Here is a 19,661-nt window from a genome sequence, read left to right as displayed (position 1 = left end):
ATATTGTAGAATAGTGATACAAAAGTGAAAATTTTCGCCCCAGATGGGGGAGAATATAAAAAAGACGCCAGTGTCGAACTAAATACTGCTGAAGTTATTAGTGTTAGTAATCAAGACATGGATACAGGAACTATCACCACAAATTCTTCTGCTACAAGGGAGGTAAAACTTTTTAATATTAATTGTAATAGTTACGACTTTCAAAATTGTTGTGTTTATGTTGAGAAGACCAATGATCAGAATATTTCCCGTTTGCATCCAATGGTTGTTGCAGATATTTTACATCAAAAATTAAAGATTAATAATATTAAGCAAATTAAAAGTATAGGAAGAGACCGTGTTAAAGTAATCCTCAAATCTATTTTGGATGTAAATAATTTAGTCAATAATAGTCACTTAAAAGACGATAATTTAAAAGCGTACATTCCAAATCACCTCTTGTAAATCAAAGGACTGATACGCGATGTTGATACCAAATATAATATTGACTATTTAAAAAATATATGAGCTCTAGTTCACCAATTGTTGATATTAAAAGAATGCACAGGAAAGTAGAAAAGGATGGAAATAGAGAATACGTCCCTAGACGTAATGTTATAATTACTTTTGAAGGCAATTGTTTGCCAAACTATGTTGTGATAAATTATGTATTTTTCCAAGTGGAAAAATTGTTGGGTAAAGTGACGCAATGTTATTAATGCCTCAAATATGGACATATTTCTAGAGAGTGTAAAGGTACACAGGAATACTGTATACAATGTGGACAAATTAAAAATGACATACATACATGTGATGAAACAAAAAAGTATTGCATACACTGTAAAACTGATAAGCATATATCAATCTCTAAAAACTGTCCTTTTTTCGAACATAAAAAAAAAATAAAAAATATCATGATTGAACATAAAATCTCATATTTGGAGGCAAAAAATTTGAGCGACTCATCATTTTCTGGTCTTATTTCTAATAACAGATTTGAAATATTGTCAAATTCAGACAAAGAATTTCCAAAATTAACTAACTCCTCTGAAGTTAGTACATCTCCTTATTTCAAGCCATTGAGGCCTCATCTACAGAAACCCAAAAATTTTAGCCAACCAAGCTGTAGTAGTACATCAAGCACTGAGTATAGTGCAAATAAAAAAAGAAAAGTATCATCTCCAACTTCCGAAGATCCTACACCATATCTCATCCCTTTCAGATTTGGACCGTCTCAACCTTTACCTCCCTTAAACAAGGAAAGTTTTTCTAATACAGACAATGATAAAAATAAGTTAGTAGATTCCTTAGTACTTCTTTTCTCAAGTTTTATTCAAAATATTAATTGTTTAGAAGAGGCAAAATCACTTGACATGAATTTGTTAGCCAAAGGTATTAATAATGTTCTAGATAATATTTTAAAAATTAACTCATCTAATGACAAACAAATCTAAACTCAAAATAATACAATGGAATGCTCGATCAGCTGTTGCTAACAAAAACAGCCTTATTAACTTTTTAATAACTGAAGATATTGACATAGCTTTAATAAGTGAAACTTGGTTTAAACGGGATTTTGTATATATTTATAGAGGTTATAATGTGATACGCGAAGATCGCGATGACGGCTATTCTGGAGTTGCTATTTTAATTAAAACTGGTATTCCTTTTGAGCGCATAACAATTAAAAAAAATTATATTCAAGACTTGCTTGCTTGTGGTATTAAAATCAACTATAAACAAAGTTATTTAAGTTACTCTCTGTATATAGGTGCCCAAAAACTAAAACCAAAGCCGAAGATTGGGATAAGTTATTTTCTCAACTAAAACACCCTTGTATCATTGGAGGAGATATGAGTGCACATAATTATCTGTGGGGCTCATATAAAAATGATAATATAGGAATATAGGCCATCAAATTGTGGAGACAATTCAGAATTTAGATTATGTAGTAATGAATAATGGACAACCAACTTGCCAAAGGAGTCCAGGAAACTCAGATTCCATGATTGATGTCATGTTTTGCTCACCATCCCTTTTTGATAAAACTTCGTAGTCTGTAGATCTTGATACCTTGGGATCAAATCATTTCGTTATAAAGGTTGTGATCGATGTCTTGAAAACTAATGCTAATACCATTTATCCCAGTAGTAAGTGGAACATTAAAAAAGCAAATTGGTCATTATACTCTCAGTTTGTTGATACCTTATTAAACGAAAAACCTCACACATCCTTAAATACCCAAGAAAGATATAATTTCCTTATTGACTGTATTAATGAAGCTTCTAAACAATCTATTTCTGAATATAAACCATTTAAATGCAAACGGACTCCCCCTCCGTGGTGGGATTCGGAATGTGATCAATCCGTTGCAGAAAGAAAGAAGGCATTAATAAACTATAAAAACAATTCTTCTCCTGAAAATTTTTGTAAATGCAAAGAAGTAAATGCTCGTGTCAAATAATTCCTGAAATTAAACGCCAAACAAAGTTGGGTTGAATGGTGTTCAAAATTAAATAAACAAACTCCATCTAGTCTTATTTGGAATCAAGCAAGAAAAATGAACAGGAAAAAAGTTAATTTTTCATTACCTCTAAGTAACTCATGGGTAGACGATTTTTTCGATAAAATAGCTCCACCTTACGTAAATAACCAGTTAGATGTTATTAAATCTAAAACGCTTCCAACTGATCAGAATCATTTTCTCCTTACACCTTTTTCGAGAGCTGAATTAGAATTTGCCCTTGATAATCGCGTTAGTACCTCACCAGGATACGATGCAATCAAATATCCTATGATACAACATTTACCAGATAACGCAAAACAATTACTTTTAAATATATTTGACCAGATAATTATTGAAGGCAACAGCATAATAGATTTTAAGCATATTATAGTCGTTCCTATTCCCAAACCGGGGAAAGACCCTAAATTAGCTGAAGCTTACCGACCGATATCATTATTATCATGTATATTGAAGACTCTCGAACGGATGGTTAAGATTAGGTTGGATTGGTGGCTAAAGGATTAAAATCCTTTACCCGCTAACCAACATGGTTTTAAAAAAGGTTATGGAACTTTAGATTCCTTAACAACTCTTGTTGTAGACATTCAGAACAGTTTTTCCAGGAACAGTTATGTGCCCGCTTTATTTTTAGACATCGAAGGTGCTTATGACTCTGTCTCTCTTTCAATTCTCCAAGAAAAAATTATTACATTTTTTAATATTCCATCACAGTTTGCTTCTAACATTGTAAACCTGTATAAAAATAGAATAATTTATTTAAAAAATAATCATACTCTTATAGGCCCTAGACTTAATAATAAAGGATTACCTCAGGGCTCCGTTTTGGGCCCTATTTTATTTAACATTTACACAGCAGATCTACACAACATTACTATTAACAATATTGCATTTAATATTGTACAATATGCTGACGATTTCTGTTTGTACACAGAACACAAGAAATATCAGCAATCCATTGAAAACTTGAATAGTGTCTATGGTCTCCATAAAAAATGGTTTATTGAAAATGGCTTTGAATTATCATGCATTAAATCACAAGTCTGTTTATTTACCAGACATAACTTTCCTAATATTAGCACAATCACCTTAGGTGGGCATAAATTTTCTTTTAAAAATAAAATTAAATATCTTGGAATGATACTCGACCAAAAATTGACCTGGAAGTTACATATTGACGACATGTTGAACAGGTGGAATAAGGGAATAAACTTTCTTAAATCAATTAATAGAACTTGGTGGGGATCGGATTTTGAAGTAAGTTTATTATTTTATAAAGCTTACATACGATCTATTTTCGATTACGGCAGTGTTTTGTATGGATCAGCAAGTAATGCACTACTAAACAAAATCAACGTTTTACAGAATTCAGCCTTAGGAATAGGTCTAGGAGCTATGAGATTCACTCCAGTACAAGCTTTATATTTGGAAGCCTTGGAACTTCCTTTAAATCTAAGACGAAGTTTTTTGTCCAAAAAATATTTAATGAAAGTATACTTACTTAACCCACTTCTATACCAAAAAATAGTGACTTTGAGTTGCCATGATCTAACCAATAAATATTGGCAAAAAAAGAAATCTCCCTTACTCTGTGAAGCTTATAATCAAAATATAGTACTCTTAAAAAATATAGATAAAACGAACGATTTATTTAAAAACTACGCGTACTCTTCTTTCTTTTCTCCTACAGATATTATTGTACCAAATTATAGTGAAAACATATATTTAAATAAAAATATTCTTTTATCCATAACGAACAATTACAATGAGTCAATAGCTCTATATACAGATGCGTCTAAATCTGCAGATGGAACTGGATGCGCCTTTTTTATACCATCGGGACATATAGAAAAGAAATTCAAACTGAAACCGGAGACTTCGATTTATACAGCAGAGACTATTGCAATATATGAAGCTTTACTATATGTAGCTGAATTTGATTTCGCCCATATTATAATTTTGTCTGACTCCTTAGCAGTATTGAAATCTCTTGGTAAATATGGACCCCCAAACATCCAAGACTGCCCATATATTTATAAAATTAAACATATTAAACAAAATCTTTTAACCAAAGGAATAAATGTACATTTTATCTGGATTAAAGCACACGCAGGATTTGAACATAATGAGTATGTCGACTTATTAGCCAAAGAAAGCGTTTCATCCGATACCAGTATTCTACATAAAATAACACTGACTGATGGTATAATCTCTTTTAAGTCAACACTGCATCGGGAGTGGAGCTACCAGTGGAAGGAATACTCTTTTGTGAATCAAAATAGATACTCGTTAATTCAGCCCGATATTCCCAAATTTCCTTGGTACAATGTAGAGCTTCTAGAAAGTACATAACTTCTATTATTAGAGTACGATTCGGGCACGCATGTTATCCAAAGCATTTATTTAAAATACAGGTTTTGGATAATGATAAATGTGAGCATTGTGAAGAGGAAAGTGATTTAGATCATATATTTTTTGGTTGTTCTAAAAATACAATTTACTCATCTAAATTAATAAATGATTTATTAAAATGTAAAGTAGCAACTCCTTGGAATATACTATATTTATTATCACTTGGTTCTGTAGGTGTATACATTTCTTTAATTAACTTTTTAAAAGACAGCAAATTATCATTATAATTCCCTTAAACATTTTTAATTAGTACCTTTGGTAGTTAGTTGTTTTAGCTGTTAAGCTTAGTGTTACTTTATACCTTTTAGTTGTTATCTTTGTTTTAAACCTGTTTTGTATAACTTGATAACTTGTATTCCTTATGTGTCTGGCAGTATGACGGTAAGTCTAAGCCAAAAAAAAAATTGATATTGTAGTTGTAAATTAGTTTAATAATTGTAATATTGTTCGAGTTCAATAAAGTTATTTACTAGAAGTGTAACATTGGCGACAGCGGTGGGATAAGAAGAAATTATCTAAGTAATTTTTATATGGTCAATACAAGATCTACTAAATTTAAGAAAGAAATGGATACATCCGAACCCCCAGACTGGTTTTTAAAAATGTAAGAGTTGAAAGAGAAACGTGGGCAAGAAGAGAAAGAAAATGAAGAGAAACGTAGGCAAGAAGAGAAAGAAAATGGAGAAAAACGTAGGCAAGAAAAGAAAGAAAATGAAGAGAAGCGCAGGCAAGAAGATAAAAAGCTTAGACAAAAAGAGGAGGAGAGGCGTAGACAAGTCGAAGTAGATAATAAACTAGAACAGCAACAAAATGATTTAATTACAAAAAGGCAACAACAAAATTATTTCAAGCAACAACAAGATAATTTAAAATCTAGTTTAGAAAGACAAATAGTTATGTTAGAACGAAAAATTAATACCAAAGTTTCCTTGCCTAATATTATTTCAGTAACTACATTTGTATTAACTTAATATTTTATTGTATTTTGGAGACATAATAGATTTCATCCACATTTAGTTATTTGGTTTTTGTCAATACGTGTATACTTACTAAACAATATCCTGATTAATAATGATTCTAAATTTAGTTTACCGAAATGCCGACAACAGATGTATACATAGAATAGAATCAACAAAGAAAACTGAGAAATGTGGAATATGGAGTCTCTGCCACTAATACGTGCAGCAATGTCTCGTGATCGTTTCTCATGCTAAGATTTATAAGATTAGACAACGAAAATACCCGCCAATAACGCAAAAAAGCCGATAAGGCTGCACTCATACGAGATACCTGGACAATGCTGAATAAAAATGTGAACCAATACTACAAACCATCAAAATGCATAACCATAGATGAACAACTGTTTCCGTTTAAAGGCCGCACACAATTTACATAATATAATATATCTCACAAACCCACTATACATGGTATTCTGGGTTTGTAATCCATCAAATCCCATACAAAATTACCTTTATATTTGAAAAACAGCAAATGGTTACCGACAATTTAATGTTGGCGAAAGAACAGTTTTGGATCTGGTCACGTCTTCTAATGGTTGTGGGCGACATATTATCACCGATAACTTTTTACCAGTTTTAAACTGGCTAAAGTCTAGAGTGCATGTCACATGAGGTTAGTGGGCTCAATTAGAAAAAATAACAGATTTCTACTGATCAATATGCAAGCAAGCAAGAAAATAGCTATTTTTTCCACAAATCTTGCGTACAATTACAATCATGAATGCTCTTATTTGCTAAAGAAAAACAAAGCAGTATTGTTACTCTCGTCCATGCCTATAACAGGACAAGTAGCCGGAAATGAGTGAGTATTAGAGTAAAACTAAAGGGATGTTGATACCGTGGATAAAATGCTGGATGAGTAAACGGTCAAACGTCTAACATTGCTTTGCTCTTGACCTTTTTTTATAATATGATTGACGCCACTGGCCTAGCATCCTAAATTATATCGAGATGGAGAGCACAATCCATTACAAAAAACAAAGGACCAAAGCAAGGAGTTTTTTGAAGGATCTTTCTAAAGATCTTTGTCTTGCTGTAGATGCTCTTCCTCAAGTATCTCACAGCATTCGTGGATATACTCCAATAACCGGAAGTTGCTATGTTTGTCAAAACGAACGGAAAAAATAACTTAAAACGAGAAAAAGTTGTGTAGTATGTTTTCTACCTATGTGCGACACAAATTCTTTGTCTAAAACGACATATATGTGTTGCGAAAATCCACACTAACATTCATTTTTGTATTTTGGTTCAAATAAACTATCATTGAAATACAAAATATATTGATATTTTATAAAATTCATTTAAAAATATACAAGGTACAAATGTACCTATGCCGTCGTTTAGGGGGGTAGGAACAATTTAAGCCCCCTGCTGGGAACTAAATAAAGATTTTTTTGTTATATTTGGCTGACGTATTCTACTGGAGAAATGTAGAGATATCACAAAATTTTTAAGTCTCTTATTACTAATAATCTTTTAATCTTTTAATCTTTCTTAATAATCTTATAATAATCTTTTATTACTAATTTTACATTTACCTACATTTACATTTCCCAGCTTGGCCCCATCCTTACATACATTTTTGGCTTCATCCTTTATTGTCCTTCTCATGCATTCTTCTATTTTATCTTTTTTAATAAAAACTTAAAATAAAATAACATATTTATTATTTCAATATTTTATTTTGCTTAGTAAAAATTTTTGTATAAAAGCAAAACCAGACATTTGACATTTAAAAAAAAATGAGTATTATGGATTCCTTATGTAAACATTGATATAAATCCGATTTTCTGACTCTTATATTCATAAACACACATTTGAATGGCATTATTCGTAGTTTAAATTTAGCTTTAGGTACAAAAGCAGACATTTGTGTACACTTTTTACGTGCAAAAGCAGACATTTGCCTTCAAACCAATCCGGATGCGACTTCCTAGTCACGTGCCGTTATGTTTAACATGCCGTAGATATTAACTTGATAAATTAGTGTTTGTATTAATTTTGTACAATTCTTTTATAAATTCATTTTAAAAGCATTCTTTTTTAAACTTAGTTTTATTTTATTACGACCCTTTTTTGTTAGCATCAGACACGAAGCTATCAATATAAGAAATAATACAAAATCAGTTGAGGTTCATTTAGATGCATAAGCAGACATGTGCAAGTCTTAGGTGCAAAACAAGACATGTCTAACTTTTAAAGCAAAATATCTTTTTACAAGCAAGTCTAATTTATGTTTTGTTTAGTAGTAACTATCTCTATCAAAGATAAAAAATTTTGGTTCAAACGCGATGTTCATTGGTGTCAAATTACGATTTTGGTAGGTTTTTTGCGTTTTACTCAAAACAACTTACATGTCAAATGTCTGGTTTTGCTTTTATGCGCTTCAAATAATATACGATGTTGCCAGTAGTTTCGGAAAAATAGTGAAAAAAATGTGTAAAACTTTTGTTCTTTAACGCCCTGTATCGTGAAAACGCATGCCGTTACAACAATTTTATACTAAGCAAATCCCAATTATTTTTCAGTTTTTCACCTATCTTAGAGATCGTGTTACCTTTTTCTGAAACACCCTGTATATATATATTGTTATATTTCTATTTGATATGAAAATTAAAATTTGATAACTATAGAAAAATTCAATTTAATATAAAATATTTTCAATTTTCTCAACCACGGGCATATAAATTTAGAACAACCTGTATACAACAAATTGTTATATTTAATTTTAAGAAGTGATTAAATAAGACTCAAGTGAAATCGTTAATAGGTCATTATCGTTTGTTCGCGGAAGGATCGATCATTAGCCGATGCTAAATAAGACTAAGTGGAAATAGAGAATAGGTCATTAAAATTTGTATATAGTAGAAAGTAATTTTAGAATGGGAATTAACTATTTTCTTTGAAATCCATTAAGCATATTTAGAAAGTTTAAAAAATTGGTTTTGAGGAATACTGCGAATGAGAGTTGGTGGTGGAATTTTGATTTGTGAATCTGGAAGGGATATTTAGAAAGTAGGGGAATGAATGACAAATAGAGAGCAGAATGTTTTGAGCTGTCGAGAAGTGAAGTCGAGTAGTAGACGGTAGTGTACGGAGAGTGAGAAAGCCGGTAGTTCCGTGAGTGTGGAGTATCTATCGTAGAACGAGAGGTAGGCCAGGTTGAGAGTAAAAGAACCTCCTTGAGCCAAGAGTTCCCGGTAGCTGATTGCAGTTTCGAAAAAGGTAGAACACAGCATCACGACAGAAGCAGGAAACGAGAGCTATACGAGCTAGTTTCAGAGGAGAACATTACTGGAAGCCAGGACGAGGTTTTGATTGCAGCCAAGGATAGCAGGAAACGGGTCTTGTGTGAAGACATTCTCAGTGCACCAGAAAAAGGTCAGTCTCATTTGTTTGGACATGAATGTATGGGTTTTTCGTAGTAAATACCACATTTAAAATTGAAGAAACATAATCAATAATATCAGAAAAGCTTCATCAAACTTAAATAGAATTGTTGCTAATAAATCATAATAGTTAAATGTTAATAAAAACTTTCAATTGGAAATCAAAAGGAAATAAGATTCCCATGTGTAAATGTTATGTTTAAGAATAATAAGATATAGCCAATATTAAGCAGTGATTGCCATTTAAATAAAATAAACAATATTTTGATTACAATTGTAACCCATATGTGTTATTATTTTACTCTTTTCTTTCCTATCCCGATTAGGAACCATTAAGAAATACTTAGAAGCCACGTATGTAAGTAATTAATTTTATAAATAGCCCTGAGATTAAAAACATATTGATATGTGATCTGGTAAATTAATTAGATTATTAGTAATGCATTGATTAAATTAAATGACATATAAAAATATTATATCATATCAATAATCAAGATCACAACAACTGTCGTCCAACGTGGAGGGCACTGTAAAGTATTTCTAGTGGCAAATTTGAAGGATAGAAAGAGTAAAGCCGGTATTTGAAAATTTATATGCCTGTGGTAAAAAGTGAGATACTTACATTTGATAACATAAAATTTTAGATCTCTTTAGGTAGAAATTTTACATAACTGATTTAATATTTTATTTTTACGATATTTACATTTGATATATTTATTGACAATTTATAATATTTGGGTGAGAAAAAGTCGTCTTGGTAACATACTAGTAAAATTTTATATTTGGCGGGGACAGTACTTCTTGAAAACAAATGTCTGTGACAAGAAGCCAAAGCAAACACAACAAAAAACAAAAAGAACATTCAGACCAAGAAGATATTTTAGACACGACAATCATGGCATCAGAACAGCAAGAATTATCAGGAATAGATAAAATATTACATATGATGCAACTCCAGTCACAAAGAATAGAACAGAAAATGGATGAAACACAACAAAAATTGGATCAGAAAATGGATGAAACACAGAAAAAAATGGATGAAAATCAACAGGAAACAAAACAAGCCATAGAAGAAAACAACAGAAATATAGAGAGTATTAAGAAGGAAATGGTTAAAAAAATAGAAGAGATTGCAGAAAAGAGCGAGAAACAGGAGTTAGAGATTAAAGAAATCAAAATCAAAATAAAGGAGGTAACGAATTGCCAGAAAAAGGAAATAGAAAATTTGGAAAATAAGTTGGAAAATGCTATTCAAGTAGAGAGAGAAGAAATGGAAAAAAGAATCACAGAAATAGAAAAACAAGTCACCGAAAACAGGACGCAACAGAATGTCGGAGAAAGAAGAGAAATGGTTATACATAGCACAGATGACGTGAAGATAAGGTTTGGCGGGGATGTAAGAAGATTACACCCAGTGCCGTTCATAAATAGCCTGAAAAAGAAAATACAGCACATCGGAAATTTCGAAACAGCAAAAGAAACTATCAGAAATCATCTAAAATATGAAGCAAGCCTATGGTTCGATTGCAAAGAAGAAGAATTTGACAGTTGGCAACAATTTGAACAAAAGTTTTTGAATTATTTCTGGGGAAAAGTCCAACAATTGGAAATTAACAAGGAATTGCAAAATGGGAAATACAATGATAGGATGGGTATATCAGAAAGGACATATGCATTACAAATTTACTATAACGCAAAACATTTACAATATAATTACTCATCGGAACAATTAGTCGAACTGATTGCAAGACATTTCGAAGAAACGCTGGAAGACCATATCACATTGCAAAACTACAAAGACATATATAGTTTATGCCAATTCCTACAAATAAGAGAATCACGTCTAAGAGAAAGAAAATCAAGAAGGTCGCGAGAAGATTACAGGCCCCGAGAAACACAAGATTATAGAGATAGAAATCAAAATAGGAGGGACTATACAAGACGAGATTTTAATCCCAGAAGGGAAAACGAAAATAGAGACAACGGAAGAGGAAATTATGAACAAAGAAATAGGCAATGGAATGAGGACAGAAATCGAGAATACCAGAATAGAAACACCACACTCGCAAATCAAGAAAACAGAAATAATGGTAGACAAAATGAACAGGGATATCGAGAAAACCGAAACAGATCCGACAGACCAAGAGAAAATAGAAGAGAAGTAAATAATACCCAGACAGATGAATATGACGGAGAGAGACATTATGACGAAAATATAAACTACGATGAGCAACCGGCGTTTTTTCACGACGGCGCTCACTAAAAACCAAAAATCAAACAGGAATCTTTTGTAACCCCAAGGAGTTTATTAAATTGGCAAGAAACAACGAAAAGAAAAATGGAGTTAATTTAAAATTTGTGGATGGATTTATCAACGAGAAACCAATTAAAATTATGATAGACACTGGATCTGAAATAACATTGGTCAACAGAAAACTAATAGAAGAAGTTAACTTAACAAATTTAATTTACAAAATACCTAGGGTAAATTTAGTGGGCGCAAACAAACGGACATTGGCAACTATAAATGAAGGCATACGAGTAATGGTACGACTGGGTAAGAAGATGTATGCACTACAATGTGTAATAATGCCAAACATGTCACATGACATGATAGTAGGAGTTGACGAATTGGCAGAAAAACATGTAGTGATAGATTTTAAAAATAATACGATGAATCTAACAGAAGAAAAAGAAGAAGAACAGAACAAGGAACAGGAGAAACAAAATACGGACGAATCAGGTAAAGAACAAACAGTGGAAATGAATTTGGCAACGAAGCAAGGACAAAGAAGAAAAGGGAGAAAAAGTCAGAAAAAGACAAAAGAAAATGAAACCTGTGGCTCCTCAAAAGAAGAGTTGAGCCCAGAAGAAGAAAAATTGAGAGTATCAAAAGCAAAAGAAAACTGGGATTCCTCAAAAGAAGAGATGAGCTCAGGAGAAGAAGAAATAAAGCTAACAAATGAAAGCGAAAAAGAATGATCGAAACAGTGGCATTTGAAGAGGAGGCATATGAAAACGAGGATGCAGAATACACGGTAAAAGTATGTGAAAAATCTGAGGAAAAAGACAGAAGATTGATATGGGAAAAAGGGAAAGACAACATAATAGCCGACACTCTAACACAGGATGAGGACACTGAAAATAAGGAAACAATTACTCTACAGGTGGGACTAATTAGAGTAATACAAGAAGAAGGGGTATAAGACGTAGATTAAAGTAAGGAAATATACAGGGAGTTGGTTTTGCCTCGAGAAAATTTATTTAAAAATGCAGATAAATTTTATCGAATACAAGGCGGGGATTTGTTATATTTCTATTTGATATGAAAATTAAAATTTGATAACTATAGAAAAATTCAATTTAATATAAAATATTTTCAATTTTCTCAACCACGGGCATATAAATTTAGAACAACCTGTATACAACAAATTGTTATATTTAATTTTAAGAAGTGATTAAATAAGACTCAAGTGAAATCGTTAATAGGTCATTATCGTTTGTTCGCGGAAGGATCGATCATTAGCCGATGCTAAATAAGACTAAGTGGAAATAGAGAATAGGTCATTAAAATTTGTATATAGTAGAAAGTAATTTTAGAATGGGAATTAACTATTTTCTTTGAAATCCATTAAGCATATTTAGAAAGTTTAAAAAATTGGTTTTGAGGAATACTGCGAATGAGAGTTGGTGGTGGAATTTTGATTTGTGAATCTGGAAGGGATATTTAGAAAGTAGGGGAATGAATGACAAATAGAGAGCAGAATGTTTTGAGCTGTCGAGAAGTGAAGTCGAGTAGTAGACGGTAGTGTACGGAGAGTGAGAAAGCCGGTAGTTCCGTGAGTGTGGAGTATCTATCGTAGAACGAGAGGTAGGCCAGGTTGAGAGTAAAAGAACCTCCTTGAGCCAAGAGTTCCCGGTAGCTGATTGCAGTTTCGAAAAAGGTAGAACACAGCATCACGACAGAAGCAGGAAACGAGAGCTATACGAGCTAGTTTCAGAGGAGAACATTACTGGAAGCCAGGACGAGGTTTTGATTGCAGCCAAGGATAGCAGGAAACGGGTCTTGTGTGAAGACATTCTCAGTGCACCAGAAAAAGGTCAGTCTCATTTGTTTGGACATGAATGTATGGGTTTTTCGTAGTAAATACCACATTTAAAATTGAAGAAACATAATCAATAATATCAGAAAAGCTTCATCAAACTTAAATAGAATTGTTGCTAATAAATCATAATAGTTAAATGTTAATAAAAACTTTCAATTGGAAATCAAAAGGAAATAAGATTCCCATGTGTAAATGTTATGTTTAAGAATAATAAGATATAGCCAATATTAAGCAGTGATTCCCATTTAAATAAAATAAACAATATTTTGATTACAATTGTAACCCATATGTGTTATTATTTTACTCTTTTCTTTCCTATCCCGATTAGGAACCATTAAGAAATACTTAGAAGCCACGTATGTAAGTAATTAATTTTATAAATAGCCCTGAGATTAAAAACATATTGATATGTGATCTGGTAAATTAATTAGATTATTAGTAATGCATTGATTAAATTAAATGACATATAAAAATATTATATCATATCAATAATCAAGATCACAACAATATATATATATATATATATATATATATATATATATATATATATATATATATATATATATATATATATATATATATATATATATATATATATATATATATATATATATATATATATATATATATATATATATATATATATATATATATATATATATATACCGGGTGGTGAACTGGAAAACGGGCCATAGGAAACTCAATGTAAAATTCTAAATTGTTGAATTACTGCTTCCCTAATTATTTTACAACAAAAGTCATGAGAAACTATTTGTAGAGGATTAAAATCTGTATTAAAAACAAAACTTAAAATTGTTCTACGATTTAAACAGAGTCCAAAATTTTTAAAAATAGAATACATTTGCCATACATAAGTAAGTGCGTAAAAGTAAGGCCACACGTTACTATTTCTGACAATACGCAAACTATTGACTGAATAAAACATCTTTATTATTACTACTTTCTCCTCAACTGAGGACATCTTTTAGACTTTATTGTTTTTTAAAGAATAAAAACGATAAAATAAAAATACTGACAGTTCAAAATATTGTTAATATAATAATTTCATTGTGACTGAAGGCAACCTTATACACATTCTTGCACTGTGTGTGGCCTAAATTTGGCAAATACTTTGATAAAATTTATTATATTTTACAAAATTTTGGAATATATTTAATTCGTAGAACAATTTTAACTATTGTTTTCAATAAAGATTTCAACCCTCTACACATAGTTTCTCATGTCTTTTGATGTAGAATAATTAGGGAAGCAGGAATTCAACAGTTTAGAATTTTACATTGAGTTTCCTATGGACCGTTTTCCAGATCACCACCCTGTATATATATATATATATATATATATATATATATATATATATATATATATATATATATATATATATATAAAAAGGAACTTATGGAATAAAATTATTTCTGTCCTTGTTTTAATCAATTTTAAAAAACGCTGAGACCCGTAGATTTTCATGTATAAAAATGTGTGCTTTTTAAACACAAAATTTAAATGTACAGGGTGATTCATGCAAGCCTACCGTAGTCCATAAGCTTTATTTTTTAACACCCTGTATATTTTTATATTTTTAAAAGCTGCTTAACAATCTGATTTCATGGTCTTTATGAATAATACAGGGTGATCATTTAAAATTATAATGTATGGAAATCACTTATGGAATAAAATTGTTGCCATGTGTCATTATTTTAGAAAATTATAAAAACGCTAGGATACGTCAACTTTTAAATTCAACTATGGACTATGTATTTAAACATAAATTTGAATATACAGGGTGATTCACTCAAGTCTAGCATAGTCCATTATCTTTAATTTTAATTAAACACCCTGTATATTTTGTTTTTAGAAGCTGCTTAACAACCTTATCTCAAAAATGTGTATTATGTAGGGTCTATTTATTATGAATAATGCAAGGTGAAATTTTGAAATTATGTATAATTTTCGTCAAGATATTAATCACATAAAACTTTGAAATTAATAATTCAGGAATTACACTTTAAATAAGGGTATTATTTTTTTTAAATATCAATCAATTTTCTAAACTTACTATCAATATAGTCGGTTTTGTATTTAATGATTTTTATTTAAAGACATTTTTAAATAATTTGAAAATTTGCGTATTTAAAACATTAAGAGGAAACAGTAGCGATCAACAGGTGGCCAAAACGCGTTCCAAGAATGCGGCTGTAATTTTGAATATTTTTTCGAGATATTTGGCACACGTCTTCGTAATATAATAAAGAATGGCGGTACAGAGCCCAATTTGAAAAATATGTTAATTTGTGGAAATTACTCTGTAATTAAATACAATATTAAAAAAACGAGTCTGTACCGCCATTAAGAAGAACAAAAAAATACACTTTCTTCAAATAAACTTTTTTATCCGATGCCTAGATTTTGTGTCATTTTGGAACTACTAAAATTTTTTATTTCATTAGTAGTTCCAAAATGACACAAAATCTAGGCATCGGATAAAAAAGTTTATTTGAAGAAAGTGTATTTTTTTGTTCTTCTTAATGGCGGTACAGGCTCGTTTTTTTAATATTGTATTTAATTACAGAGTAATTTCCACATATTAATATATTTTTCAAATTGGGCTCTGTACCGCCATTCTTTATTATATTACGAATACGTGTGCCAAATATCTCGAAAAAATATTCAAAATTACAGCCGCAATATTGGAACGCGTTTTGGCTACCTGTTGATCGCTACTGTATCACCTTAAGCAGAAAACGATTTCAGAAAATATACATGATTTATGAACATGTAGTTCCCTTTGCTACCTCTTAAATAACATATGTATCTTTTAATCTTTTATTGTGGAAAGAGGTTTATCTAATTATTGGAAACAGATGTTAATGTGCTTCATCTGTGTTACAAATTTTAAGATTTTTTCACTTGAATAGGTACTATTAATTGTCCTGTTGTCGGAACATGAGCGGAGCGTGAGGGTGCAACATAATACAATTCAGGGGTCTATGTAAAACATAAAAGAAATTCCGTAGTTTTTTTTCATTTAAGTTAAAAAAGAATGTTACATAACGCGCTGTTCGAACCCCCCTCCCCCCATGTAACGCGCCGTAACGTTTTACAAGTCCCCCAAACTGCGTTATGCAATACAAACTGGACTATCTTACTAAAAAAATTGACGAGATCCACAAACTAAACAACCTGCTGAATCCTGAAAAGATTTTAAAATCTGTAAGGCAGATGGAACACGACATTTTCAATTTATCGTCAGTTTTTTTCTTCTCTTCGGGTGAGACTATTAAGGTTGAAATCCAAAACACAAATTCAACTGAGATTAAGTTGGGGTTAGAACGGCTCTCTTCAAATATTGGTGAAATTTAAAATCAAATGAGCAGTCTTACTAAAAATATATCTACTTTACCAACTAAAAACGAGATATTGAAGAAAAATACATTTTATGCCACCGCAAGTACCCAAACTGAAGAGCCCCGACATTTCGAACCAAGTCGAGAGCAAAAGCCAAAAATTACAGACGACAAATATCACTTTGTGGTTATTAGAAACTTGAACCCAACGTACACCCCTATACAAGTCGTTCACTATATTAAAGAGAAGCTAGGCATTAAGGAATATATTAGATGTTACGCACTCCTTAAAGATGCCGACACAACAACTAGCTCTTCGTTCAAAATAGGTATAAAATCTAAAACACCGATTTACTTATTATTTAATAAGGAAATTTGGCCACCTAATGTTAACATTAAATGGTCTATAGAATCTTCCTATTCTGAACCAACGCTTTCATCTGAGTCGAATAAGAATCCGAAGAATCTCAGAAGCCCTGTCACCTTGACAAATCCAATTACCAATTCACGAAAGGACAAAGATGAAGTAGAAAACACAAGCATACGTACAGACAAGCAGGCCATCGAAGTTTGTAAATCTAAGAAGCCGTTCCATTCGCCTATAAATGTCATTAAGAAGGATACTTTCGAACCATCGATAAATCTGGATCCTTTGACCCCACCAAGAGTTAGATTAACCAACAACTCGAATAGTCCATATCTTCTAGCCAGATTAAGGGAACCGGATATTTTAAAAGCCATTAAACTTCATCTTGCTTATCTACACGACCAACCTGCCTCAGTGTTCTATGATGGATTTACCAACACAAGCGTTAAACTCTTTTTGGCTTCCGAGGGACTTCCTACTAAAACTGAAGATCTACGACAAATTTTGCTTGAATTTAACAATGCCTATGGAATTGGTCCAGATAAGGTGGAAGCTGATCTTGCTGCTTTTAGGTCCTTTCTCACTTCTGAAAGGATTATACACCTGCAAAAATTAAGGGAATATCACCGAAATTACTATTCCGTTGTGTCACCAAAACGAAATTTTTAAACATCACGACGTGTTCTGAGGGACTAGAATCCTCAAATTGTTTTAGTGATAACAGTTTTAGCATGGTTCTGATTAATATTCGTTCTATAAGATACAAAACTGATGAATTGTTTTTGTTCCTAGAGGAATTTTTTTGTAGAAAAATACACCACTAAGTATGATCGTCCAAGCTCAGCTCATGGAGGCACCCTGATTCTTTCTACGAGCAATAATTTTTTTTTGGTAACAAAATATAACTTTCTGTTAAGTGAAGCCTTCTTTGAGTTTTCCTTAGTCTACAATAAGAATCTCAATCTTTATATTATTTGCATTTACAGATCACCTGACTTTTCCGTGGAACTATTTTTTCAGAACCTGCTAAATTTTTGTTAGATGACCTACCCCATAAAAGAAGAAAAATTTTATGCGGGGACTTTAACATTGATTATGCTGCTGCTTGTGCTACACAAATATCCTTGATCAACATATTTGAATCGTATGGTCTAACAATGCACGTTGATTCTCCTACAAGGATTACAAAAACTTCATCTACCATAATTGATTATACTGTCTCAGATTTCTCACCCCTTGATGTCCACTCTACAATTATTAATGCTGGACTATCTGATCGTGATGCAGTTTATACGAAGTTTAATTTCTTTAGCAAACCCTCCTCGAAAACCCGACGTTTAGGCAGGATTTTTTCTACCCGGAACTTTCGTAATTTCAAAAATTTATGCTTAACCTCTGAGTGGCATTTTCCTGCTATGGACGTAGATAATAATTTCAGTGATTTTTTAGATAAGCTTGTCTGTATCTTCAATAAATCATTTCCTTTAATTCCAATTAAGCAAAACATCGCAAACCCTGGACTACTAAAGGTATCCGAATATCTTCCAAGAATATGCGTTCTCTACTCTACATCAAGAAATTTACTACCAACGTCTCTATCACTGAATATATCACCAAGTACAGGGCAACCTATCTTAAACTTATAAAATCAGCTAAAAAAGTCTACTACCAAAACCGTCTGGGAAGCTCTAAAAGTGTTGCAAAAGAAACTTGGTTCATAATAAACGATCTTCGAAATAAAACCCACACTGCTCAAACATTTTCCCTTCCAGACCCTGAAAATCTAAATGAGTACTTTGTTAATGTGAGTAAAAATATTACATCAACTATTTTGCCACAAAAAGATCCCATTTCCTATCTCCCTAATTAAAGAAAGGTCTCGAATTCATTCTTTATAAAACCAGTCGATAAATCTGAACTGACCCAAACAATCAATAGTATCAAAAGCAAATCTTCCTGTAGTACTGATGGTCTATCGATAAAATTTTTTCTAATCTCCCAGAAAATGTGTTGGAAGTCCTCATCTCACTGATCAATGATTCTTTTGAGAAAATCAAATTTCCAGAGTGCCTAAAGACTGCCATCATTATTCCTCTTCATAAGGGTGGTGCAATATCTAATACCTGCAATTATAGACCTATTGTACTACTACCGGTGCTCTCCAAAGTTATTGAGACTCATAAAAGCCCGACTTACGTCCTTTCTCGTTGAAAACAACATTTTGTTACAAAATCAGTTCGGCTTTTTAAATAATAAATGCACCACTGACGCTATGTTTTCTGTACTACATGAGGTTTATCAAGCACTGAACAATAATCTTCACACTGCCACCGTTTTTTGTGACTACGCCAAAGCTTTTGATTGTGTAAATCACAACATTTTGATAAAAAAACTAAATTTCTACGGAATTCGAGGTATTTCTTTGAATTGGTTCCAATCTTACTTGGATGATAGGAAACAACTGGTTAGAGCAAATGATACAGACTCTGGTCTCAAAAACATT

This window comes from Diabrotica virgifera, chromosome 1 (genome assembly GCF_917563875.1).
Source record: "Diabrotica virgifera virgifera chromosome 1, PGI_DIABVI_V3a".
Taxonomy (NCBI): Eukaryota; Metazoa; Arthropoda; class Insecta; order Coleoptera; family Chrysomelidae; genus Diabrotica; species Diabrotica virgifera.
The sequence above is the reverse complement of the archived record's forward strand: the minus strand, read 5'-3'. Positions refer to the sequence as shown.